The 27,634-nt window shown below is 34.1% G+C and overlaps 2 protein-coding genes and 1 long non-coding RNA gene across 4 annotated transcripts in view; 2 read left to right on the plus strand and 1 right to left on the minus strand.

The window, feature by feature from the left end:
- The window catches only part of LOC141457228 (uncharacterized), a 116,133-nt gene extending 109,651 nt beyond the window's left edge, over window positions 1-6,482 (plus strand). Inside the window, exon 3 of the long non-coding RNA XR_012460276.1 lies at window positions 5,903-6,482. This is a non-coding gene — a long non-coding RNA (uncharacterized lncRNA). The remainder of the gene's footprint in view (window positions 1-5,902) is intronic.
- The window catches only part of LOC141457226 (limbic system-associated membrane protein-like), a 168,541-nt gene that overhangs the window by 121,058 nt on the left and 19,849 nt on the right, over window positions 1-27,634 (minus strand). Inside the window, exon 1 of one of the 2 annotated variants that reach the window (XM_074133907.1) lies at window positions 7,936-8,046. The exons of the other annotated variant lie outside the window; for it this stretch is intronic. The gene's annotated coding sequence lies outside the window, so the exon portion shown is untranslated. Of the gene's footprint in view, window positions 1-7,935; window positions 8,047-27,634 lie in introns of those variants that run through there. 2 annotated transcript variants of the gene reach the window in all.
- Window positions 8,204-27,634, plus strand: part of LOC141457225 (uncharacterized) — an 84,436-nt gene continuing 65,005 nt past the window's right edge. Inside the window, exons 1-2 of the mRNA XM_074133899.1 lie at window positions 8,204-8,292; window positions 9,410-9,481. The gene's annotated coding sequence lies outside the window, so the exon portion shown is untranslated. The remainder of the gene's footprint in view (window positions 8,293-9,409; window positions 9,482-27,634) is intronic.

The following is a 27,634-nucleotide window of genomic DNA, read 5'->3' on the forward strand; positions in this document are numbered from 1 at the left end:
TAAGCGACGTTTCACAGTTGAACTAATTAGAGACAATCGATTGTAGAGAGGGGTTTATTGTTAGTTTAATAATTTACCCGTATATTAGAAGATATCATCCGTTATGATATTACCAACTTATCAGCTACGATGATGCCCTCTCCTCTCACCCCCTATCCACCCCTCCTCTCATCATCACAATATCTCTCATTAACATTCACTTTGCCCTGAATGATAAGGGTCTACCATAATCTGAAATATATTGGCCTACTAAAGTCAATATTTGGACAAAATGTTGTTTCATTAATTTTTGCAACGTCAACGATGATTAGTGAATCTTACCTCCTAGCAGAAGGGAATTACTGCGATCGTGTACTGGGGAAATAATACAATTTCTTTAGCAGGCTTACTCCAAGTTTAGTATAAACTCCAAGTTTAAAAATAACGAAACTGCGTCCAGTAGTAAAGAATGTGAGAGAAACGAATCTCCAATATGCTGCATAAAAATGGCCGACACCCTCAGGGGCAATACATGGTATCCTGGTCTCTTAATATTACATAACAAAATATCGATCATCAGTCGAAAAGAAGTCAGCCTATGATAAATTCCAAAGAAATGTTATTAAACTTATTGTTCATTTTGGTGACTGATTCATAGTTGTCAATAGGATGAGAAAATAAATGCCAGTTTCAGTCATTATAAACTTTATTATGCCGGAGCTTTCTGGACTAGGGACTAGGTCATCTTCAGGACTGTGGAACATATTTACAGTGTTAACAATAATTATATAAAAATGAATATGTATAATGTTAAGATATGTTATAAATGTATCTATATTAGATACATTAGAAATGATATACATATCTAAGGCAGAAAAACACTCTAAATTTCAAAACTGAAACCAACAATTTAAACAACATAAACGCCAACTTACTGCAAAATACTTGGACAATTGGCAACACTGACTTCCTTACAACCAAATACATATCACACACAAACCGATCACAATCAGTCCATGAACAAGACAATACAGAAGACACACCGACTCTCTATTGATGTAGATTAGATTAGATTAAATTAGGGCGGCCTCAAGGCCTACGCCACCTCGACCCCTATGGATCTATTGTGGCTCCCCGACTTTAGAGCTCGCCCTCCAGACCCGTCCGCTTAATCCAGACTCTTAATGCTGGAGAGTGACTCTTGGGTAAAGCTCACAGGCCTTGGTTTTTCCTCCCCGAGAAGTAACATCCTTAGCCATACAAGCCCCTCACACTGACACAAAACACGTGCAGTGCAGTTTCCTCTTCTTCCTGGCAGAACCTACAAAGGCTCTCTAATGATGTAAAACAGTATATTGTAAATTAGGTAAATATTTTTGTAAATTTTCGTTACATTATACATATTCATTGTAATATAATTATTGTTAACACACTGTAAATAAATTCCACAGCCCTGACGATGACCTAGTACCTAGTCCAGAAAGCTCGGCATAATAAAGTTTATCATGACTGAAACTGGCATTTTTTCATCCTGTTAATCTTATGATATTCACCACCACTTATCGATACTTCTTGTCTCTCAGAATGAAATATTGTTTTTTTATTTCATGTCGAACTTTCTGAAGAACTAGGCAGTACTCAAAAATCGATATTTCTGGGTGAAAAAAATATAAATCGAAATCAGGAGGGGGTGACAGAAAATGAAAAATTATTGTATGCCTGACTTGGTATCCGAGACATTCCATCCATCACCTAGAATTAGATTTAATCAGTTTAGTACAGAGATTTCGACTTCATTTTATACTTCCGAATCACACTACTGCTTCTAGATAGTGAGCAAAACGGGAATATAAGTGAAGCCAAATTCTCTACAACAATCTGATTAATCTATCTCTCTGATAATGGTTGAAATTTCGAATCCTATCAGAGGGGAAACCATAAACTTGTGCATTATGATGGATAAAATCAATGAAACTTCTGCAAACACACTACACACGCTTTTTTATTTTCTGTGAAACTTATCTGCTTAAAGAAAAGTTGCTCAGAATAAAGTCAGAATAGTGACACTTCCTATCAAGATAATGGCGGCTGAATATTATATTGAAAAGAAAAATTAAAAAAGAACTTAGGATTCAAGATTGGCGAGGAATCGGTCAAATAAAACAACTCGTCTTTTTGCCAACGTTTCGACAAATATATTGTCCTCTTCAGGGCCTCTGGATATTACAAATACACAAATACAAACAATTTAGAGAATCAGTAACATATGTACAGTAAAAAAACAGTAATATAAAAATCTCTAACTTATTGTCAAAATTGAAAATTGTAATTACTCTATTGTGCCTGTCCCATTGTCATTACTAAAATTCCCGTATTAGTCCCGCTATACGAGTATCTGTATATATTTACCTGTTCTCCAGTTCTGGCTCTTAGTTTCTGTAACTAAACGAACCCCCATAGCCACGTAAGTTTTCAATAATTATAAAGAATTTATTGTATTTCTTTTATTTATTTATTTATTTTTATTGTATTTTCACTTTTATATTACTGTTTTTTTACTGCTTCTATGTTACTGATTCTCTAAATTGTTTGTATTTGTGTATTTGTAATATCCAGGCCCTGAAGAGGACAAACGAGGGTCGTTTGAAAAGTCCGTGCAAAGTCAGAGAGATAGCACCACTGGCGCGTATCGTATGTTTAGTTAGTAGCATCTCTTGGAAGAACACACACCAAGTTTCAGCCAGATCGGTCTATTTCTTTGTGTTTGGCATTCGTTTGAATCGAGGGTCGAGTGATTTTCAAAAAATGGACGAAAAAGAATTTCGTGTGTTGATTAAACACTACTTTATGAAAGGCAAAACGCCTCAGGAGACTAAAGAGAAGCTTGATAAACATTATGGTGACTCCGCACCTTCGATTAGAACAGTTTATAAGTGGTTTCAAAATTTTCGGAGTAGCCATATGAGCAAAAAGTGACGCTGAACGTTCTGGACGCCCTGTTGAGGTTACTACTCCAGAAATCATTGATAAAATCCATGATATGGTGATGGATGACAGAAGAGTGAAGGTGCGTGAGATTGCTAGTGCTGTGGGCATCTCGAATGAACGGGTACATAATATTTTGCATCAACATTTGGATATGACAAAGCTATCCGCAAGATGGGTGTGCCGCGATTGCTCACGCTTGAACCAAAAACGAAATCGTTTGAAGTGTTGCAAGGACGGTTTGCAGCTGTTCCAGAAGAATCCGCAGGACTTTAAGCGTCGTATCGTCACTGTGGATGAAACATGGATACATCACTACACTCCTGAGACCAAAGAACAATCTAAACAATGGGTTACCAAGGGGGAATCTGCGCCAAAAAAGGCGAAGACCGTTCCTTCGGCCGGAAAGATTATGGCGACTGTCTTTTGGGATTCGCAAGGAATAATCCTCATCGACTATCTGGAAAAGGGTAAAACTATTACAGGTGCATATCATTCATCGTTATTGGACCGTTTGAAAACCGAGCTGCAAGTAAAACGCCCACGATTGGCCCACAAACCATCACGACAACGCACCAGCTCACACCTCAGCAGTTGTGGTCGCAAAATTAATGGAAATAGGGTTCCAACTCGTTTCAAATCCCCCCCTATTCTCCAGACTTGGCTCCCTCGGACTACTATTTGTTCCCCAATATGAAGAAATGGCTGGCGGGAAAAAAGATTTTATTCAAACGAGGAGGTGATTGCAGAGAAACGAATGGCTATTTTTCAGACTTGGACAAATCCTATTATTCGGAAGGGATCAACAAACTAGAGCAGCGTTGGACGAAGTGTATAAGCCTAAAAGGAGACTATGTTGAAAAATAAAAAAGGTTTACCCCAAAAAATTAAGTAGTTTTCATTTTTGCACGGACTTTTCAAACGACCCTCGTATTTACCTGTTCTCCAGTTCTGGCTATCAGTTTCTGTAACTAAACGAACCCCCATAGCCACGTAAGTTTTCTATAATTTATAAAGAATTTATTGTATTTTATATATTTATTTTATTTTTATTTTTATATTACTGTTTTTTTACTGCTCATGTGTTACTGTTTCTCTAAATTGTTTGTATTTGTGTATTTGTAATATCCAGGCCCTGAAGAGGACAATATATTTGTCGAAACGTTGGCAAAAAGACGAGTTGTTTTTTATTAGACTGATTCCTCGCAAATCTTCCATCCTAAGTTTAACAATTTACGGTCACGGAACCTATATATTCATATTAAAAAAGAACCTTCTCTCTAGTTAACCTTAACTACCACCTCTATTAAAGACAATTTTTTTTTTTTCAGACTCCGGGGACCTCAGAATATGAATGACACGGTAAAAATCTAAAATCTGGATGTTGTCAACACCTTCTCTTTACTGGCAGGGGAAAGTAAAGAAATTCCTTTAGGAAGATCTATGACTCTCTAGACTAGAATATACTTTTTTTTACGACCTCAAATATTTAGTGGAGGGCCCTAACTAGATGAGATGGCTAGTTTTAATTAGTTGGTTAATGTATGGTCGTCTAGAATAGATCGGGGCTGAAAAGTGGAGGGAAGCCTAACTTCCTGTTTAACTGCCGCTTTTACCAACAATGTGTATATGTGTGTGTGTGCGTAAGTTTTGTTTGAGGTGTACGTGTGTAAGTGTAGTTCAGGCTGGCTTGGTGAGGAGAGACATACGGTCACAATACTAACACTAGTTACCATTGTAGTACACGAACAGCGTAGTATTGTGAGACACAGCTGTGTTACACATAAAGAGAGGAGAGAAAATAACTTCATTTAACTCTCTCTCTCTCACTCTCTCGGGTTACGCCATTGTTCTGGTCCGCAAATAAAGCTGCAGATTCCCTTACAAATATTACACACACAAAGCCGCTAGCTCTCATTCAACAAATAGTTGTTTTGTCTTAACAGTTACGCTCCGTATTTATTAGTATTTCTATAGCTAATATACAGCTATAAGGTTTCAGGGCCTAACTATAGCCTAGATGCAGATAGTTTCGTCATTAACTAATTTATACTCTAATATAGTTCTTGCTTATTGTAATAAAATTTACCCTCAAAAACATCGTTGGCATTTAATTATACAGGGTGTCCCAAGGTATATGGATATAGCGACTTTTTCTCGGAAACTAAGATAGCTAGAAAAACTAAAAAATACGTGTTCCCTTAGTTTTTTTGTTAGAAATCCAAATTTACTTTGTAAATTTTTTTCGGTGCCTCCAGAAGCGAGATACAGGCACCAACTTCATTTTTTCAAATGGGGAGGTGTGGTTTTTATCTAAGAAATAGATTCCTCTATTTTTTTTTAAAGAAAATTTTACTCAAACGGTTTTTTTCTGTGAGCGATATTTTAGAAGTTATGAATGAAAACATGATTCTTATAAGAAATTTCAAACTGATAATATTATAACGGTTTTTTGATTTGATTTATATCTGGGGTGAACACCTAGAATTTACTTTTACCGTCATTCTTTTTTCATACAATATTTAAATTTAATTCTTACCAACATTATAAAGTTTGTTAAACGTGGTGCTGAAAACGTTACAAGAAAGCCTACTGAAATGTAAACGTATATGATGTACATACGAAATTTACAGAAAAGCTGTACCGATTTCATTACCTTTTAATAGAGTAAAAGATAGTAACAATCAAACTACACTAATTTGGATTTTCATCTATTAATTTTCAACTTTCAACTCACATAAAACTGTTTGTGAACCGGTAAATTGCAATTAAGTGAGGATAGAGAGAATCCTGTCTTTAAATTCCTTCCCAGAATTGCCCAGAAACGATTTATGCTAAAAAAGAAATATTCAAATTGCATGAAATTTATTAATTAATATTATTTATTTAAGGAAAGAAAAATTCAAACCTATTAAAAGCCCTTCAAAAACTGTTCCAGGCCCCCAAAAAAACAAACATCAGCAACAAACCACATCTAAGAAAAAAAATTCCAGAAACACAGATTAAGAAGAGAATAAAAGAATAAGCTTAAGAAGTCAAGAAACTGAGAGAAGAAGAGGAAGGCCAGAATCTGGGAAGATAAGGAAAAGGAGGGCAAAATTAGGTTGATAAAAAAAATAAGATGGGAAGAGTTTTGTTTTTTAAGAAAAAGAGTAAAAGGCAAAAATAACTTAAAAAATATGAAAAAAAGTAATGAAAACAAAGGAAGCAACCAAAAAGAAAAAGATGATAAAGTAATCGTGAGTAAGAGGAGAGGATGACATTAAAATTCAATCAGAAACAGTCGCAAAATAAAAAGCACGACCTTAAAAGCAAAAAAATGGAGAATTTAAAAATATTTAATAAAAAAAAAAAAATAACCGGCAGAAGTTGCTGGAAAAATAAAGAAAACATTTTCATCTTCCTAAAAGTTTATTTGCAGTATGATTCCAGTTAGACACAGGAGGAGAGCATTCGGAAATCGTGTTTTGTTTCTTGACTGGTCACTTAAAAACTTCATAATAAACACGATCTAACCGCAAAAGGGTCTGTTAACGAATTATCTGTGAAAATGTTTCCCGAAGGAAGGAAGACAAAAATGGTACTGCGTGCATTGTTGGTACTTCCCAGTCAGTGAGAGGTTGGCGGCTAAAAGGTTCAGCTTCTTAGGAAAAGTAAAACTTGAGGGCCAATCTCTCGAAATCTAATTAAAGCTACATCCATCAAACTATAATCTAATCTAAACTTGCTTCCAGCTTTCAGATACGTACCAGTATTTGGTGCTTAATTACAATGCATAAATGCAAAAGATAAAGCTGAAGTTTCTTGCATAAATGTAGGAGAGACTTACAGCTGGAAGTTTCTAAAATTACGAACACATTTTTCTTTGCACATGATGGGAAAACTTTTTTTCAGATCTTTTCCGCTAAACCACTCCCCCCTCCTTGGATACGCCTAGGTTCTTCGAAAATTAATAAAGCATTTCTTTACGATAACTTACAAATACTTCAATGAAACTTTTTGTACTTACTTTTTTCCTTTCATGGTTACCATGTAAAGTTAGTTGAAAGCGTCTTTAGTCAAAGTAATTGGACTTTTAGGGTTCCTAATCGTAGATGAAGTTTTGATCGAATACTGAGGCTTTTTAGGGGGTTTTTGAGGTGTGCACAATGTAAGAGTAGAGATTCAAATTTGATGTTACTTTATCATCTTACACTGACGGCCATGTCTTTTCTCGATCATAGCTTCTCTGATATGAAAGCTAAGTAGAACATTTACGAGGAATTAAAAATTACCTTGGATAAAATACAAAGACAAAATTGGGTGGAGGACCCTCATCATTCCCATAGAGTAGTTAACTAGTGATGGAGGAGAAAATAACCAATCTAAAATCTTCTTTGGAGCTTTTCTTTTGGAAAAACCTTCTTTTTTTGAAAATAACAATAAAATATAATTGCATGAACGCATTGAACATGGAATGGGAAACAAAAAGTTTGTTCTGTTCTTAAATTATCACAAAATATTAAAATAAGTTGAAGCATAATATTATTAGACCCTCCTACAAAATAACGTTTACCTATTTTCTCAGTAAATAATGTCCATAAAAATTTATTATTTCTTAATCAAGTAAAGAGAAAAAATAAACTGTTAAAAAGTCAATATGCACACAAAAATTAAGGCAATTAAAGCCTATTTCATTCTAAATTCATTCAATCAATTGCAGACTCCCCAATATTTCGTTTTAATAAATTTGCAAAAGCGACCATTATTGTAAGAAAGCTTACCTTCGCAATATACATAATACATATTTACATACATAAATACACAATACGTATATAACAATTCTTTATGAATATTTGTGATATTATTGTAACTGATAACTTGAAAATTTACCCACACTTAGGGATATTAATTTGAACGTATTCAAATCAATAATATCACAGAAACTGTAGACAAAAAAATTACATAAATGAATTTCACTATAAAAATTACCTTCATAAGCTCACAAAATCTAGGATTAAATTTCACACAAAATTGTCAAAGAAATAAGTCACAGGACAAAATAATGGCTACTTGCAACATGGCGTCTTTATAAATGGACTTATTTTGGTGACGAAAACAATTTAAATTATTTTATTAAAAAAACAAAAAATTCTAATAAAAATAAATTAAATTAATAATACTAGTTTATATATCGTATATATATTTTTTTGTTAGCAACTTTTTTGATTACAAAAGTTTTAGGCACTGTTAAGTTGTAGGCAACCATGATTCTTGTTCTTCTCTTGATTATCTTCACTTCTTCTCTTGTTCTGTAATATGATTATAATTAAAGTGAATATTATTTGGGTAAGTACAAGAATAAATCAAAATTAATTTGATTAAGAGCATTAAAAACACAGTAAGTGCATAAGTTTTTATGACAATGTAACAAGAATATTTGCAATTCTAAATAGTACATAATAGCAAAGATGATAGTCTCATAATTGGAATAATGTAACTTAAAAATAGCATTTATATGCCTGATTATCATCTCAATAATTAAATGTAAGTTTGGGTTTTTGAACGATGTATGTAATTTTATTAAATTGATGTACTTTTTCTACAATTTTTAGCAATACTCTTCTCAAAGGTCCGCTGTCTTTTAAGGTTTTTTGTTTGTAATGAAACTGCTTTTTACCAAATTGAACATACTAGTACCTTTACAACTTTTTATAACTTATACACAACACAGTAAATTACTATGCTTTTATTAAGGACAAAAATGTGCCTTGAACGCAAATTATTATTCTTTATTTTTCTTTATAACTAATTATTTTGAAAGAGTTACGAATTACTACTACTTAGCTAAACATTAAGATGCAAACCCAGCACTTCTTTAATATTAAGTGCTTTTCTTCTCTTCAAGGTTAGAAAAAAAACTGCTAAAACTGCTTTACAATTAACAGACTTAAATGGTTATTACTTATTTTAACTGGGTTCTTACTATGAGAAGGTTAACGATTCAATTATAAAAAACTTACACTTACTCTGGAATCTTTGAGTTTAAATGTGAAATAATCTTTCATAGGTTGTTCTTTTTAGTTCAATCTACCTGATCTCTTTTTTCATAACTTCAACAGATTCAAGTCTAAGGAAATGTTACTTCTTTCTGATGACTTCTTTCCACAATTTAATCTATAGCTTTCAAATACAATAGGTATCTTGAAAGGCTTATTTAAATAGCTTTAAGTTCTGTACAGGCTTGTTAATAATCTTGACAGAGTTTGGCTTAAAAAGAAAGGATAAACACAATTTTTTAAATTAACACAAAAATATTGCGTATAAGGAGCAAGTTATCAAAATTTCATTACATACCTGTTTTTAAGTCATTATCTAAATCATTTTTTTTTTCAAATAAACACTAACTCTTGATGTTTTTCAAAAGCAATTGTTTAAGCACTGAATTAACTAATTTTTGTTCTAGATGCTTTTGGCTGTTAATCAACAATGTTATGCTGAAATCTTGCTGGAGAACATGATGTTCCAGATATTTAAGGTGCGTTTTAATAATAGCAATTTCAACAATTATTATTTATGTTTAGAAAAAAATGAAATCAACTTCCATTGTTTGCACTAAATAAATGGAATCATCCTTTAAAAACTTTAAAAGTTAAGCTACTGAAAACAGTTAGTTCTTCGTTTTTGGTGTTAGTAAACATGAATTGCACACATTTGTTGATAGTTGCACTATTTCACTTATTGGAAGACACAAGTATTCTATCTTGTAACTCTGTAGACGAGCGAATGAGTATCAGTTACAAAAGAAAATACTAATCGTTACATCACTCAAAAAACTATTTTGTATCTGTATCTCTTTTCAGGTTACATTTATTATGTTTACTTCTAAACTCACTGATTGACCACTCAACATTTCTTAACCTAATTAAATAAGTGATCACCACGCATCTCTGTTAAACCATTGCAGTATAGGTTATAATGAATTGCGTTGTTATTCGCGCCAAGTTTATGATTCAACATGAATATTTAAATGACTTGTTTTCTCATAACATTCTTAATTTTTTGAGTTTTTTTTAAAAGAAACAATACTATATCTTTTTAAATGAAATTACTGAGTTTCATTTAGTTGAGTACAAATTAGTTGATATTACTTTGTAATTTCGACCTAATAATAACCTTTTTCTAACTTTTTTAAATATTTTTTGTAAAGTGAAGGTACATACATATGTATTTCTATAGATTTACTTTCTCTTATGTGATTTTCTTCAAATCATTAGACTTTGTGTAGTATTTCGCCAATTAAATCTCGTACACACTTATTTGAGTCTTGGGCTCAAGAAAATTGATTTCTCAGGTATTGCAAATTTAAACATACTTTTTGAGACCCCATTTAATCTTACAGCTATGTATAGTCTTAAACTTTATTCTCCTACATTAAGTAATAATTTTTACAATTATCTTCATTTGAATTTTAAAAAAAATTAGAAAAAAACTTAAGCTACACCTCAAGTATACTGAGCGTTCTTCACTCTTTGTCCAAGTCTGTAGTTCTCAATCAGTCTACAAAAGTGGTTTTCATTAAACTATATTCTGAAGCAGCTAAAGTTAAGCTAAACGATAAGAGAAGATCACGAGGCCATCTTCTCTTCAATCTCCTTAGAGGATTACCTGGTAATGTGGAGGAAGATAGGTGTTCTATGAGAGGGTTAGGATAAGCTGCTGTAGAGGAATGAAATTTGAAGAAACGAGTGTTAGCAAGATCTGTAATGAAAGGGATCTTGAGGTCATTATGGATAGTGAGGTTAGATACCATAGAACGGAGCGTTAAGAAGTTTACGAAGTATTTTTGACTGTAATGCCTGGAGACGTAGTGAGTTGGAACGCTTAGTCGATCCCCATACTTCGATGCCGTATGACCAAATAGGTCGCAGTAACAGTAGATATAAGAGTCTTTTGTTATGTAGGTTAAGTTTCGAACGTTTGTCAAGTAGTCTGGTGAGAAGTTTTGTAGCGTTGGTTAGTTTCTTGTCTTTTCAGTCTAGTATAGGGATTCCATTGTCTAGGTGCAGTCCAAGGTAGCGTACTTTTCGTCTGAGAGTAAATACTATAAACTTTGACTTCGTAACGTTAGTTTTGATTCTCCATTTGAAAAGCCAGTCCTGTAAGTGGTTGATGTGTGTTTGTAGAGTTCGTGTAGCGATAAGAGGAGATAAGATTGCAGTATCGTCAGCAAAGGTAGAAAGAATGGTATTTGGATGTTGAGGTATGTCTGGTGTATACAAGGAGTAAAGAAGAGGACCTAGGACACTGCCCTGAGGAACACCAGCTCGAGCTAGACGGATATCAGAGTCTGCTGCTCCACAGTTGACTCTGAAATATCGATCAATTGTAAAATAACTTTTTGAATTTCTTTTGACGTCCAGTTACAGAGGCGTGATTTACTTAAAGTAGAGACCAATACTTGATTGGCTAAAAATATTGTGTGTACATTAAATCGACTTTCTCTTGCTATAATTGCCAACGTTTTAAGGTTCTACATTTCTCTTTTTTTCTAAGTATGTGTTTTGAAACATATTTACTTCTTACTAAGTTTTTTATTTTGATTATACTTACAGACAATGAGTAAGGTTATTTAGAGAATGAAGTTTAGGGATTATCGTTGTACTCTGTTGAAACAATAATTTATTGAAACCATTTTTAAGGATTTTTTTTTAAGGAGTTGATTTTTCCTTAAACTTTGAACGATTATTGCCCACACTCCTATTTCTATCAGTTTTATTTAATAGATTTTACTGACAAAATTATTAATGTGAAATCAGAGAGTTCTGTTTGACTCTCGTACAAGATCATGGGGAGGAAAACTTAAAACTTTTTTGCCACCTTATTCTGTTGCACTGTAATCTTTAGTCCTTTCATAAATCTTAGCCTAAAATCTAAAATAATAGAATTTAAACTTAATAAAAATGTAATTTTAGAACGAGAAAGTGGATGAGTGACTAATACCAGATTTTGATTTGTTCAACTAGTAACTGGAGTAAGTGATTGATGAATTCGATTTAACGGTACAGCATTGGGCCTATAGATGGTGCTGATGGTTCACCAGATGACGTAGCACCGACACTCTTAACCCGCGCTTCACCGTATTAATAGTTCTGACGTATAATAGTGCTCATAGCAAAACAACTTGGTCAGGCAGGGCATATATAATACACATATATGTATGTGTTTGCCCCACTATTACATATGTATATATTTGCGGTGTGTGACCCACATAACCATTTATTATTCACAAAAAACACACAAACATCTCTACTCATTAATAATTCACTGGTAAAAGCTACCGCATACACAGAGTCACAGCTTCATAAAATATAAGGCCTTGTGATTTACTTAAAACTACTAGAGCCTATAAGTGTTACAACTGTTTTCTTGCTTTGCTTCTTTATCAATATCATCTTTCTTTCACTCTTCTTTAACTGCGCAATCTCTTAATGAATTTCTTGGGAATGCTACATTAAAGATTAAATCTTGGGAGTAAATATCTTATAATTAGGGTTCTTTTATTTTTTGTTTTCTTTCTTCGTTGTGGGATTGCGAAATAAAGAGATAGTCTGGTGTGAAGCTAAGGCGATTCTCTGTTCCGTCAGTTTGCGTCTTATGTTTCGGAATTTTGGAATTAAAAAAATGGGGGAAAAAATGAACCCTAGGTTTACTACAATAAAATGTTAACGTCTGAAGAAAGCGAGATCTCACAGCTTCTCCAGAACCCATGAAACCCAATGTTTTCTAAACGATTCGAGCCACCATCGTAGGTTATTTCCAAGTTCCAGTGGCCATTGCCTAAAACCCCATACGCAATCGTTTTTCCGGAAGACTGATATTCTTTCAGATTGAACACCTATACTTCCGCAGATTGAACTCAAAATTGAACACCATTACGGTCGCAAACATTTGCTCTTACAACAAGCAGAAAATTAACTCGTAGAGTAATAGATTTTAATCTCTCTCTCTTGCGAGTTATTTCATATCAAAAAGTCTTCATTCTCCCAAATACTCGGTGATCTTCACGAACTGAATGAACTAAGTAAAATAAAGAAGAGTGGAAATAAACACCAACACAGACACATTCGAGTTTAGAGATGGGAGGAAATATGCTCATCCGCTCTAAATAGTTCTTTATTAGGCGTGTAGGCAGCGGTAGTGTGGCGTAAAGCAACAAGTCATAAAACCTCATCAGACGGTATAGTGAGGGGCCTCCTCCACTTTACCTAGCTAGCTAAACTCGTATTATGGCAGCGTGCACTCCAGGGAATACTGAGTTAACTATTAACTGCTAGTAATGCTAACTACGACTCCTAGAGCGCGAACACGTAAGATAACACAGTTTTGCCCATATAGATGTATACAATTAATATTGTCCGTGTTAACTACAATAGTTATCCTAATAGTTGAAGAGTTGTGGTTCATTTACAAGTGACTCTAAATTACTACTTGCTTTTATGCTACATTGTAAGCTGGCTTTTAGAAAAAAAAAGTTAAAACCTTTTGTTCATTGCTGCAAACATTAACACACTGATACTAGTAGAAATTTAAAACAAGGGGATCCTTTGACTCTTGTTTAAAAAAATATAACCTGAACTTAACCTTAACTTTCTCCGACTGCAATTCCCGAAGTTTTAACCAGTAATTTTTCTTTTAACTTTGATTTCCCCTTTATATATTGTAATTGCCTCTTGCTTGCATTATATGCAGCAAACTATATACGAGGTGTGGCTATTAAATAACGAGACTGTTGCTGTAAAAAATTTTATTTTAAATTTATACATATTTAGTTCAGTATACACTTCAGTATACACCCCTCCTCTATCCCTACAACGCTCCATGCGAATTTACCATTGTTCGAAACAGTCTTTTAGTTCGGAAGTCTTTTTCTGTGAGCTCCTGCATGACGCGTGCCCCTTTTTCTTTCACAGCTTCACAGCGGACTGAAATCGTGTTCCTTTTAATGCAGATGTGACTTTGGGGAACAAATAAAAGTAAGGATGGGGCCAGGTCAGGCGAATAAGGCGGATGTCCTAAAACTGGGATGTTGTATTTGGCTAGAAAAGTCGTCTTGACAGACAATGCAGAGTGAGCCGGCGCCGGTTGTCTTGATGGAGAGAACCCCGTGACTTGTTCTTCCACAAATCGGGTCGTTTTTTTCCCTTACTCTTTCACGGAGTTGAGCAAGCATCTCAAGGTAGTAATGTTGATTAATTATAATCGATATTTTGCATCCGTTTTGGACGTGGAAGGGCGATCCGGGCGGTCATCATCTCCGACGTCTTCTCGGCCATCTTTGGAAACGCTTGAACCACTCAAAAACTTGCGCACGTGATACAACATTCATCGCCATAAACTTCTTTTTTTATAAAAGATAAGTTTCAGTAGCGGTTTTACCAAGTTTTGATGTAAAATTTCAGGACAATTCGTTGCTCTACTACATGAGTAGTATCCATGTTTTCGGCAAAACGAAACTAACACCTCTTACACAAATTACGGTACTGGTCAGGCAGATTTCTCTACAAACACGTGAGACGCTGCAATCGAAAGAGAAGGCTTTACGCTGCTCACAGCTGATGGTCGTTAGGATTTGGCGCATGCATAGTTCTTCTGTAGCAGCATCAGTCTTGTTATTTAATAGCCACACGTCATAATTATGTAATATGAAGTAGTAATTAGTAATAGCGTAGTTTACTATGAAGTGACAGTAGAGGGAAATTTATCCTCATTCTTCGCCAAAAAGTATTCTCCTAATATGGTTATTCAAATGATAGATAAAGATGCAATTTAAAGACAAAGTTTAGAGGAAATCTTAGAAGTTATTTCCGAGTAAATCTCACCTCCCCCCAAAAAAATTAAAAATGAAAAATTCCCTCAATAAATTGGTACTTTCTCTTTGAATGATTCTCTAAGGACTCGGAATTCTATTAAAGCTCATTCAATTCTCTTTAATAGTGTAATAAATAAAAGTCGAAATCGTTCATTCTATTGAAGAAGCACTAGGTGGGAGAAGTCTGTCCAGCTAACATTTTCCAAAAGTATCCTCTAATCGGATATTTCTGGCGATAACTCATAATCGAACATCAGCACGATTACAATACATACTATCGATTATATTTTAAGCACTATCGATCACGTTTTCAATTACTATCGATTAAATCTGCAATAATCGATTAAATCTGCAATAATCGATTAAATCTGCACTAATCGATTAAATTAATAGTAGTGTAAGAGAAAGTAATAACATGAAAGAATGTAAATTGGTTAAAGATTTTTTTAGAAAAATTTGAGAAATTTGTAAAACTAAGTTAGGGATTTTTCTTCACAATGTTATTGTGACCTTTCTTTGGATACCTGAGGAATGCAGTTTCTTGGGCTTCTGAAGATTTTTTTTTGAGGCTGTTCAAATCCATACTTAGGACCATTTTCTGAACCCGTTTTGGTTTTAGCGGTTCTTAAAACGGGAATCTTTCCTGGTAAAAACGTGATATAAACAATTTAACTTAATTTACTTATTATTCTTTTTAATAGTAAATTATGTTAAGTACCACCAACATAACCAGTAAAAAGTAATACTTTAAGGTGAGCTTAGCGATGAAATTGTTTCTATGGCGCTTCTTGGGCATATTTCATTGTAATTTTTTGCACATAAAGCTAAGTCATAATTTAAAAAAAAAATGATGAATAACTCGTGTTAAGATCTCTGGGCGGCTTTAAGAATTTCACCATTAGAGGGATGCGGGCGGGCGAGAGAAAGGGATCCCCAGGGGAGAAATGGATGAAAAGCAAGCCTAGCTTTACGGGAATACGGTTTACTACTATATACTAGGGCACTTTTCTGGTAGAACATGCAGTTTGAGAGTGATTACAGCGCCGCCACAGGGTTATTGCGCTACTAAACTCTAATTAAAGAGCTTAACACTACAACTGGGGGCCGCACCCTGTTCTAATTGTAAACATACCGCTTTACCATATATTCTCATTGGTGGTTGTAAACAGCGGTAGAAGTACTAACAAAACTCTATCGGTAACGAAAATAAAATTACGTAAAAAAAGAAAAATGTACAATAAAGTTTTTGTACAAATAGCCATTTAAATTTTTTTTTTTTTTTTCTGCCATCGTTAAATAAAGTGCCCATTATTATACTTAAGTTTTTAGCGAAGATAGAAGTTTCTATCGCTAGTGATTGAAAACAGTGATAGAAAAACACTCAATGTAATATTTATTTATTGTAATTTAAGGCACTTCAACTTCCTGTGGGCATTTGGCGCCCCTTCCGGTCCTTCTTTCAATGCATTGCCAATTTCCGGTCAGTATTCTATCGTTACGGATAACATTGTCCATCATTAAACAGAGTGAGCTTTGAGAAGCTCCTAGGAAAAGAAAAATCTAAAGACTGGTAGCTGGATTCGAACCCGTGATCTCTGTGTGAAAAATCCAGTACGCTAAGTCTCTGAGCGTAATTTCTCCTCTAAAATTTTAAAATTGTCTCGCTGATTATTTATCCCTCGTAGAACGTATGGCCGGGATCATCCATCCATCCACCATCAGAGGTTGGTTCAATACGGAAATTTACAGTTTGGGAGGAAACTACCACGATGAAAGTACGTACCAGTTTATTGTCTGGATTTTCCACTAATTTAGAGTTGATAAATTTACAACCTCAAAAATTTAAGTGAAAATCGCACCAGATTTATTTTTAGACAATTTCCTTTATTTATTTACGATATTACATCCGCTTTTACCAACTCTATTTTTTTTACTCTTTCCTGTTTACATTTTTCGCCATTGTTTCGACCCTTTCGATCGTTTTTAAAGTTACGTTAAAAACACACAAAATTAGCAACACAAGAAAATGGCAAATCTGGTTTTATCAATTTGATAAATTTTTTGTATGCACACCAATATTATTAGTCATTTAATTTTTTATCCAACTATATTACGTGTTCCTAGTTATTGCTGAAAAATATTTTAAAAGTTTACCATTTACAGCTAGTGATAAAAATATCGATAGTGAATAAGTGTAATGATGAAAATCGATGTATTATTAATCGATCACAGAAAATGTTTTAAACTTAATACTTGAAGGATTTGATAACCTCACTCCCCCACAACACATACCTTATTAAAACTGTCCGGTAGGACAGTTGTATAAGGGTTGATCGTCAAAAACTGCACGAAAAAGCGTAACGTTGAAAAACACCCAACTTTGACAATTTTTTTATCTTTTTCTATAAAAGATAAAATTCCCAAATTTTCTTTATAATATAGGGCAAATCCTCCTTTATAACTGTAATTTTTTTGCAACAACCCAGATCTAATAGGTTTCGAGAAAAAAGTTGCCAAAAATGAGCAAAAACGACTTTTTCAAAAAATGTTCTTGTTCTTGTTCTTGTTGTTGTTGTTACCTTTTTTGTAAACAACGTAGCGCCTAAACGCGCGAACCGATTTTCGTGAATGAGGTGTCATTCGATTCGGAATTTTATGTAGATGTGCCTTTTGGAGGTCTCGACGCAGTACATGGAATGGGAGAGGAGTTAGCCGCCCCCTTTATGTAAGACCCCCTCAAAAATTATTATTACTAATTACTCTGTAAATGTTAACCCGATTTTGGTAAAATTTGGTAGGATGATAGGGTTAGGGCTCCCCTACGTAACATTAAAGCGGCGATCAGCTCTTACACTTGTTAAGGGGAAGTATAGCAATCGTTGCAAATTATCGACACTTGAACCGTTTTCATGAATGAAGTGTCATTCGAATCGAAATTTTGTACAGATTTGTACTTTAAAAGTCTCGACGCCGTGCCTCATAAGGAGGGGAGTTTGCCCCACCCAAATAAGGCCTTTCTAAAACTATTATTACCAATATTTCTATCTCCTTAACAAAAACTTACAGTTTAAAATAAGTATAAGGGTTGATTAAACGCCAAAATGCACACAAATCAGCAGGTAACCAACATTTCATTCATACTTCATTGATATTATTTAAGTAACTTTACTGCATTAACTTTTTATTAAATTTTCTAGAATTTATTAGATGTCGCAGACCCTCATGCTGGCCATTTTCGTCTACATATGTAATATAAAATGAATAAAATATTCCTTTTTTTAGGACAGCTAATTATTCCAGTATTTTACTGTAAGTAAAATTAGGGGGACTAAATTAAATCACAATTGAGAAATCAATAATTGTTGTTGAATAATCTACTTGTTATCCTTAACAAAAACTTACAGTTTAAAATGTTAAGTATAAGGGTTGATTAAACGCCAAAAGGTACACAAATCAGCGAGTACCCAACATTTCATTAATACTTCATTAATAGTCAAGTAATTCTACTACATTAATTTTCATTAATAAGTTATTTTTTAGAATTTATTAGATGTCACAGACCCTTATGCTGGCCATTTTCGTCTACAAAATATATGTTCAAGTAGCACTGTAGATTGACTGTAATATCTAGTTATTTATAATAATCAAACTATTAATTACAGGTTAAAAAGAAAAAAAAATATGAGGCTAAAAAATTCAAAACTTTTTTTTTATAAAAAACTTACATTAATGATTTTATTTTATTTATTTATTTTTATTTTTAAATAAAAATCGTCGGTTTAAGTTCATTCTTTGATTAAAGTAATTGTCATTTTATGAAGTAGTCAAACGTTTATAATAATAGGTAATAATTATCTGGCTTTATCGCAAATAATATAGTTTTCTTCAATTACATTCTCAATCTAGGTGTTCTTCCCACAATGTTGTATATATGTAATATAAAGTAAATAAGATATGCATATTTTTAGGACAGCTAATTATTCCAGGATTTTACTATAAGCAAAAATTAGGGGGACTAAATTAAATTACAATTGAGAAATGAATAATTGTTGTTGAATAATCTACTTGTTATTATCTGAGTATTATTTGTGCTCACGAATATTTCGGTAAGACGAATTCAAGACAGTAGCCTACTCTAACTTTGTCTTTTTCTACATTAACATGCATGTACGTATATATGTGATTTATCATAATTATAACAAAAAAATATTATAAATGAAGTGGCCAGCATAAGGGTCTGTGACATCTAATAAATTCTAAAAAATAACTTATTAATGAAAATTAATGTAGTAGAATTACTTGACTATTAATGAAGTATTAATGAAATGTTGGGTACTCGCTGATTTGTGTACCTTTTGGCGTTTAATCAACCCTTATACTTAACATTTTAAACTGTAAGTTTTTGTTAAGGAGATTTTTGTACCTTTTGGATAGATTTTCCTTTTTGTCTATTTTACAAAGTTACATATCTTCTTAACAGATTTTTTTAAAATTTGAAATAAGCAATTCTATCATTATAACCTGAGAAGGTGTTAAGTCGGAACCGTAACTACCACTGGAGAGATCTTTTTATAGAATGATTATAGTTGCGTTCCCCCAAACCATCCTCAATAACAATTTTTTTGAAAAAGCGTTTTGAATAACATAGGAAGGTATTTGTACGTAAATAGCAAAATTAAACTGCGATTTCAGTACTTCCTTTTAAGAGGAGTAAGAAAAATAAACTACGATTGCAGTACTTCTCCCTAAAAGGCAAAGAGGAAAGATTTTTTAATCGAACGACAATTCATTGATTTAAATCGGTTCACTCATTGATAATTTAAACGATTGCAGTACTTCCTCTTAGTAGGTGTAAGAGCAAGATGGCACTTCACAGCCACGTAGAGGAGCTTAACCACTTATTCGGGCTGAATTTTATCAAAATCGGACTAAGCGTTATAGAAATATTGGTGATAATAGTTTTAGAAAGGGTCTTATTTGGGTGGGGCAAACTCCCCTCCTTATGAGGCACGGCGTCGAGACTTTTAAAGTGCAAATCTGTACAAAATTTCGATTCGAATGACACTTCATTCATGAAAATCGGTTCACGTGACGATAATTTGAAACGATTGCTATACTTCCCCTTAAAAAGTGTTAGAGCTGATCGTCGCTTTAATGTTACGTAGGGGAGCCCTAACCCTATCACCCTACCAAATTTTATCAAAATCGGGCCAAGATTTACAGAGTAATTAGTAATAATAATTTTGGAGGGGGCCTTACATAAAGGGGGCTAACTCCTCTCCCATTCGATGTACAGCATCGAGACCCCCAAAAGGCACATCTACATAAAATTCCGAATCGAATGACACCTCATTCATGAAAATTGGTTCACGCGTTTAGGCGCTACGTTGTTTACAAAAAAGGTAACAACAACAACAAGAACAACAACAAGAACAACAACAAGAACAAGAACATTTTTTGAAAAAGCCGTTTTTGCTCATTTTCGGCAACTTTTTTCTCGAAACCTATTAAATCTGGGTGGTTGCAAAAAAATTACAGTTATAAAGGAGGGTTTGGAGTAAGATTTAAAGAAAATTTGGGAATTTTATCTGTTATAGAAAAAGAGAAAAAAATTGTCAAAGTTGGGTGTTTTTCAACGTTACGCTTTTTCGTGCAGTTTTTGATGGTCAACCCTTATACAACTGTCCTACCGGACAGTTTTAATAACTGTGTGTTATTTGTGCTCACGAATATTTCGGTAAGACGAATTCAAGACAGTAGCCTACTCTAACTTTGTCTTTTTCTACTTTAACAGACATGTACATATATGTGATTTATCATAATTATAACAAAAAACTTATAATGAATGAAATGGCCAGCATAAGAGTCTGCGACATCTAATAAATTCTAAAAAATTTAATAAAAAGTTAATGCAGTAAAATTACTTAAATAATATCAATGAAGTATGAATGAAATGTTGGTTACCTGCTGATTTGTGTGCATTTTGGCGTTTAATCAACCCTTATACTTAACATTTTAAACTGTAAGTTTTTGTTAAGGAGATTAAATATTATTTGCAAGGATCGTTTAACAAGGGGGGGGGCCCATTATTTCAGAGTTTAGGAATCTACGAGTATGGATATTATGATAAATTCGTCGTATAGGTATCGTTTTATCGAACGCCGCGGATGGAGTGCCCGTTGCTAAGCGATCCTCTAGTGTGTATTTTTTTCCATTTTAAGCCGCTCAAGTATGACAGATCACACTAGACGACAGTTCAGAAAAAAATGATAGATAACTCTATTATCGTTAGACGTCAGTGTCAACAGGTTGGTTACCATATAGCCTTTTTTCCTGAGCGCTATCTAGCTTCACCGAGAGCTACAAATTTTACATTTTTTTTATTTTTATTGCAAACACTGATAAAGCAGTGTTGTGTTAAGTGAAATTTAAGCCCTAAGTTCTTTTCACATTATTAAAAATAATTATTTCTTATAAAAGAAATCATTTAAGGAATCTTAACACATTATAAAATGAGTTGAGATCGATTAGGCAAGTTACTGGAAATTTTTAGGTAAGACAGGTAGGACAATTATTTTGTGAACTTTAAGTAATTGCCTATTTTTTTCAGGCGTGCTTTACGTCCAACTACCAATTAGGTGTCGTGGACGGAGGCGACTAGCAAACATACTTTACTATAAATTTCTTATATGTATTAACCATTAAATAAAATCCAAGGGCTAAGACCGGGAATCGAACCCACTAAACCAACAATACATCTTAGCTTAGCGGGCCTAGTATCTTAACCACTCGGCTACTGTGGCGCCTTTGTGAAGTATAATTTCATTAAGTTCTTATGTTAATTACAAAGCGAGATATTGTACTTTGAATTTTTGAGCGAGATATGAAGGATGAAAACTTTAAAAACGGTCAAAATAATTGTGACAAAAAGTCAACTTGGAAAAAAAAGTTTTCATCGCATTACATTTCCGCTTTCCATTTACCAGTTACTGTTACTACATAAGAGAAAATAAGAGAAGCAGTTTTCTTTTTATGTTTCGGAAAAAATACTGATGGAAATCTGAAAAAAAAAAATAGGAAATCTTAACGATTGCCATATTTTCTTTTAATGAAAGTAGATTATAGGATGAAAAATTAATGCCAGTTTCAGTCATGATAAACGAACTTTCGACCTAAGGACTAGGTCATCTTCAGGGCTGTGGAATATATTTTACAGTGTGTTAACAATTATATTACCAATTAATTATATTACAATGAATATGTATAATGTAACGAAAATTTACAAAAATATTTACCTAATTTACAATATACTGTTTTACATCATTAGAGGGTTGGTGTGTCTTCTGTCGTGTCTGTTCATGGACTGAATGTGATCGGTCTGTGTGTGTTATTGTGTTTGGTTGTAAGGAAATCAGTGTTGCCAATTGTCACAAGTATTTTGTAGTAAGTTGGCCTTATATGTTGTTTAAATTGATGGTGTCAGTTTTGAAATTTAGACTGTATTTTGTCTTAGATATGTATAGCACTTCTAGCACTTTCCTTTTACATAGCACAGAAAATCATCACAATTTCGATTTCCCAAACACAAAGATACTTAAATCAGAAACCAACACATCCTATTGAAACTATGATTCAGTCACCAAAAATAATGAACAGTAAGGAAAGTAGAGAAATTAATAAAATTATCCGTACTTTCGGCTTTTCCTTGCCAGATAAATCGGATTATAGGTCAATCGCTTTATCAGTCACTTTAAATCGATAAATAATAGCTCATCAGAGCACACAGCGAAAGAACTTGAACGTTTTGCTAAGCGGTATTATTCATAGTTCTATAATCGATAACAATTCGATTATTTCGCATCAGATCAATCTGAAATTAATTTAATTTTGAACATCTTTGTCATGTTTTATTTAAATATATTTTACTGATAACTAAATTTAAGTAATTTGATGCTGTGGGGGGAAATAATTAAAGGGAAAGGGATTTTTAAAAAGTTAAAGCTTAATTTAATATTTCTAAGATTTTTTTTTAAATCCCAGACTCCACTGGCTTTAATTTATTCATTAAAAAAAATAAAGTGAAAGATTAATTACGAGATTATGGAATTAAAGTACAAACTCGCCCAACAAAGAATTGGCGGTGGTGGGGGGAAAGGGATTGTTAATATAAAAATTGGCCTTTTCTGGGGGGTGTAAAAAATTAATTATAAACCTACATTTTTTTTTGTTTTTTTGTAAAATTGTTGTTGAACTAGCTCTCGTTTCTTCTTCCGCTTCTTCTTCTTCTTCTTCTTCTTCTAGACGAGCTAAGCGGAAGTATTACGATCTTGCCAAATATTCAATAATCAATGTTCACCGAAAATGGCCGTTTGGAATTCATTTGTATCGCGATACGTGTGCTTGTGGAGATTGAGAAGGTGGCGTAACTATTCTCGAAGGCTAACCCCAACCATCCTCTTCCCCGTCACAATAGATCATAGGGGGACTCTACCCATCATCATTGCAATATCTCGACCACCACGAAACCTTTCCTCAACTCTGGTGAGCCTGGAGGCAGAACTCCAGCGGGCTGTGGCTCACGAGATCCTGTGGTACCATTACGTGGAGAGACGACTTAAGGCCAAGAATGGCCACTGGCCCAGTCATGGATACCAATGACTGGTTTCTCCATACCCTCCTGTAATTCAGCTTGGACTTACTGCACCATTCCAGGTGGAGATGGTATTCCGTACGGCGTCCCCTATTAGTCCGCCTCTTACGACAGGCAGGGGGATACCTTGGGACTATTCTTACCCGGCCCCAAACGGAGTGTGTCGCAATACAGTGATTTTTTTAGATTAGGAGGCACAAGTATTTGATTCAAATATGTCAAAAGACATTGCGGGAAGCATAAAATTTATGTTTCTATTTGGTCCCGCCAGGCATCGCACCTGGCCACAGCGATCGTAATCCTCCCTCTTCCGGGAAAAATAACCACCTTTTTAGAATGATTTTCAATTTTTTTGATGATTTTATTAGGAAGTGGCTTTTTCCGATTTTCCGCAAATTTGGCACACTTATTGTACTCATGTTGATCTAAAAAAATTTAGTGTTTGAGGCAATTATTTTAGGAAAATTGTGAGGTTGGATTGAAAAACTGAAAGTAGATATTGCCCACGTTTAGTTTTACATATTCTTTTCTTTTTTTTTTACTACTGCGTATTACAGTGACGTAACAAGCATGTATGATAAATATAGAAATATATAAAAATAAAAACAAATCAATAAAAATATTAGGCGTCACGGTAGCCGAGCGGTTAAGTTACTACCCGCAAAGCTAAAATGTATTGTTGGTTTAGTGGGTTCGATTCCCCGGTCTCTAGGCCTTGGATTTTATTTAATGGTTAATATGAGAAATTTACAGTAAAGTATGTTTGCTAGTCGCCTCCATCCATGAATCTAATTTGGTAGTTGGACGTAAAGCCGGCCTGAAAAAATAGGCAATTACTTTACTTACAATAAAAATATTGCAGGGAAGGGATTAGCTCAGTGTTAACCAACACAGAGGTCCCGAGATCGAATCCAGCTGCTGGCCGTTATATTTTTTTTCTTCCTACGCGATTCTTACAGCTCACTGTACGGTGATGGGGACAGTGTTTTCTGCGTCGGGAGAAAACTATATGGAGACCGGAAGTGTGCTGAGAAAACGCTCTGATCGCCGAAGAACTCAAATGTTGATGCACCTTAAATTTAAAAATAAAATAAATGATAACAAATAGTAGTACCTAACAAAATCACTTGAAGCCCCCCTCCCAGATGGTTGCTAGGCTACGAGTAGGATTTGATGGGAGGATATAACGTAATGTTTGGAGTAAAATTTTAGAAAAATATGTTCACATCTGTGTTTGAAAACGCAGTAACACCAGCTGACTTATTTATTTATTAAAACGATAGTCCTGTCAACAAATCAAGTTGGAAGGTTATGAAAAAAAGAACTGGGTTATTCTTTGTACATGTGAATTTCGCTGTAGGTTTCATTTCAAATCGTCCTTTACTAATTACAGAGTGGAAGAGGGAGGGGGGGTAAAACTAAGTCCTTTAGCTTTTTAATTTAAATTTATTGAATATTTTCTCGAATGAATTTTCATTACAGTAGCTATCGATTATTATTCTCGATTTATCGATTATAACTCGTTACTTGAATAGAATTACTCGTATTATTAGGTGGGCTGTAAATCGTTCTCGTAGTTGAGTGTATCTTCTATGCATTAAAACGGTTGGACGCGTTTTGAATTGGGCTGGTGCCAATGCAGTCGGCTATGGCGGTTCTGTTCGCCTTGTTTATATTATTATTATTTTAATTCTTTTTTAAGAATTATTTTAAAAATACAGTCGACTCTTGATAAATCGAAATCCAAGGGACTACAAGAAAAATTCGAATTATCGAGACTTCGAATTATCAAGAAGTTTCAATTATCAAAAGAAAAAAAAAAAAAATTCGAATTATTAAGAGTTTTTATTATGTATATATGTATGTACATATGTATATTGAAAATACGTATGAGCTTACCTAAGTTTTAGACATATATAGCCTCAAGTAAAAAAGTAAAAATAATGAAAACGACAAAAAAGAACAAAAAAATTACATATGTATTAACATTTCAATAAATAATAATATACATATGTACCTAATTAAAAAAAATGAAGGACAGTTTTTTGTTACAATGTGGCTTGACTTAGTCAAGTGACTTAGAATTGTAGAAAGCGTTGATGGTGGAATATTGAAAGTTTTGGCGATATCTTTTTCTTTTCGAACCACTTTCCACGGCCGCGATACTGTTTTCTTTGTCGGACACAGTAAGGGAGACGTACTTCCTATCGTGACAAACTAAGAAAGAGACTTGGAAAGTTAAACTGGGCTGAAAGGAGAGGGAAAACATTACGCAGAATGTGAACAATAAGCGAAAAATGAGAAGTAAACATTACTAGGGAAAATTCGAATTATAAAGAGGGGCCTCGTTCGAATTATAGAGCCTTCTCTCCCCCTGTTGTTAAGGGAAAAGGATTTCGAATTATCGAGCGTATCTAGATACACTACATTTTTTCGATTTACCGAAGTTAACCGCTGTTGAGTTTGAATAATCGAAAAATTCGAATTATCGAGAGTCGACTGTATATGTAAAATCCAATTTTTTTTTCTTTAAACTAAGGGGACCTTAAAAATGGTTATTTCCGGTGTGACCAGGAAATTGAAAATTTCGCACTACATCAGTACATTCTCCTACGAAGAGAAGAGAAAGTAAGAGTGAGTAATTCTGTGCCTTTTTTCCCTCTCGGAGTCCCTTCAAACCATTCATAAAATGAGGTAAAAAAAATTGAAGGGCCCCCTCACAAAAAAAAGACCAAAAAAGTGCTGAAAAAAAATTTACTATGTGAGCCCCCCCCCCCACTTAGTTAAGTGAACGAGATTTTTTTTTTTTAATTCATATTGTGAAAGGTGGGGTTTTGATAAATAGTGTTTGGTCGGCTGTCATGACAAGAGAAGCATTCTAGTGTATGTTTGTGAGTACGTGTTCGGACTACCACCACTTTTCCGGCTCTCTGTCGGACATACTGCGAACAGACAAGCGTACGTTTCCTTTTTTTTCTCTCTCCTCGTGGGACAGTGGACGTCCATTATACATGATCCTGATGACCCAATTTGCTTTCCCTACAAGTGGATGAGATTTTTTGTTTTGCCTTTTCCTTTTTTTTTTGGTCTAATATTACCATCATCATTCCCAATTATTTAAACAAATCATCGTATTGGGTGGGAAGGAATTCTGAATACATAAAAATAAAGAAAGAATAAATAAATACATCTTTTTTGGCGCAAAACCTTTTCAAATAGTGTCATTTTTTTGTTTAACTGAACATTCGTCTAAAAACGGGGAAAAGTCAACCGAAGTTTGATATTTTATTCTGGCATCTCAAAGGTTATTTCCGGAAAAACTCCTGAAAACGAGTTTCATAACTTTTACCTTCACTCTTCGTCGCATTCATCTTCCTCTAGTCTTCTATAACCTAACACCTCTACCCTCAGCAGTGAATGTTGCCCACTATCTCTTGGGCTTTTTCTTAGATCTAAGACTTTTCTTGGAACCCCCCGCTCTAGACTCGGACGCTATCGACTACTTAAAAGACTCTTAGGACGATAGCTCTAAACTATAGTCTATAGACAACAGAAGACTGATTTATACTTCTATTTTGAAAAAAAAACCATCTGGGCGTTTGGAATAGAGCTGAGGGGTTCAACTAAACGCTCCAATCTCCAAAGGATTCAATCTCTTCAGTCTAAAATACTTCGAACTATTGTACACGCTCCATTTTTATGCCCCCAACCTGGTCCTTAACATTCCTTTTACCACCCAAGTCGCTAAAACACGATACAGAAAACTCCACTTCTGCCTGCAATCTCATATAAATCCTCTAGCTCCAAATCTTTCTTCAAGAACTATTCCTGTTAACCTGGACAAGACGCCTTAAAAGATAGTGGCCTCGTGATCTCCTCTCAAATGAAGAGAGTGACTAATAGTCTAATATTTTGGAGTAATGCTTAAAAGACTCTTAGGACGATAGATCTAAACTGTCTCTAGACAACAGAAGACTGATTTATACTTCTATTTTGAAAAACCCATCTGGGTGTATGGACTAGAGCTGTGGGGTTCAAATCTCCAAAGGATTCAATCTCTTCAATCTAAAATACTTCGAACTATTGTACACGCTCCTTTTTATGTCTCCAACCTGACTGTACACACTGACCTTAACATGTCCTTTTGTCACACAATTTGCTAAAACAAG

The sequence above is a fragment of the Rhodnius prolixus genome, unplaced genomic scaffold (assembly GCF_049639745.1).
Source record: "Rhodnius prolixus isolate KJV_2025 unplaced genomic scaffold, Rpr scaffold_10, whole genome shotgun sequence".
Classification (NCBI taxonomy): Eukaryota; Metazoa; Arthropoda; class Insecta; order Hemiptera; family Reduviidae; genus Rhodnius; species Rhodnius prolixus.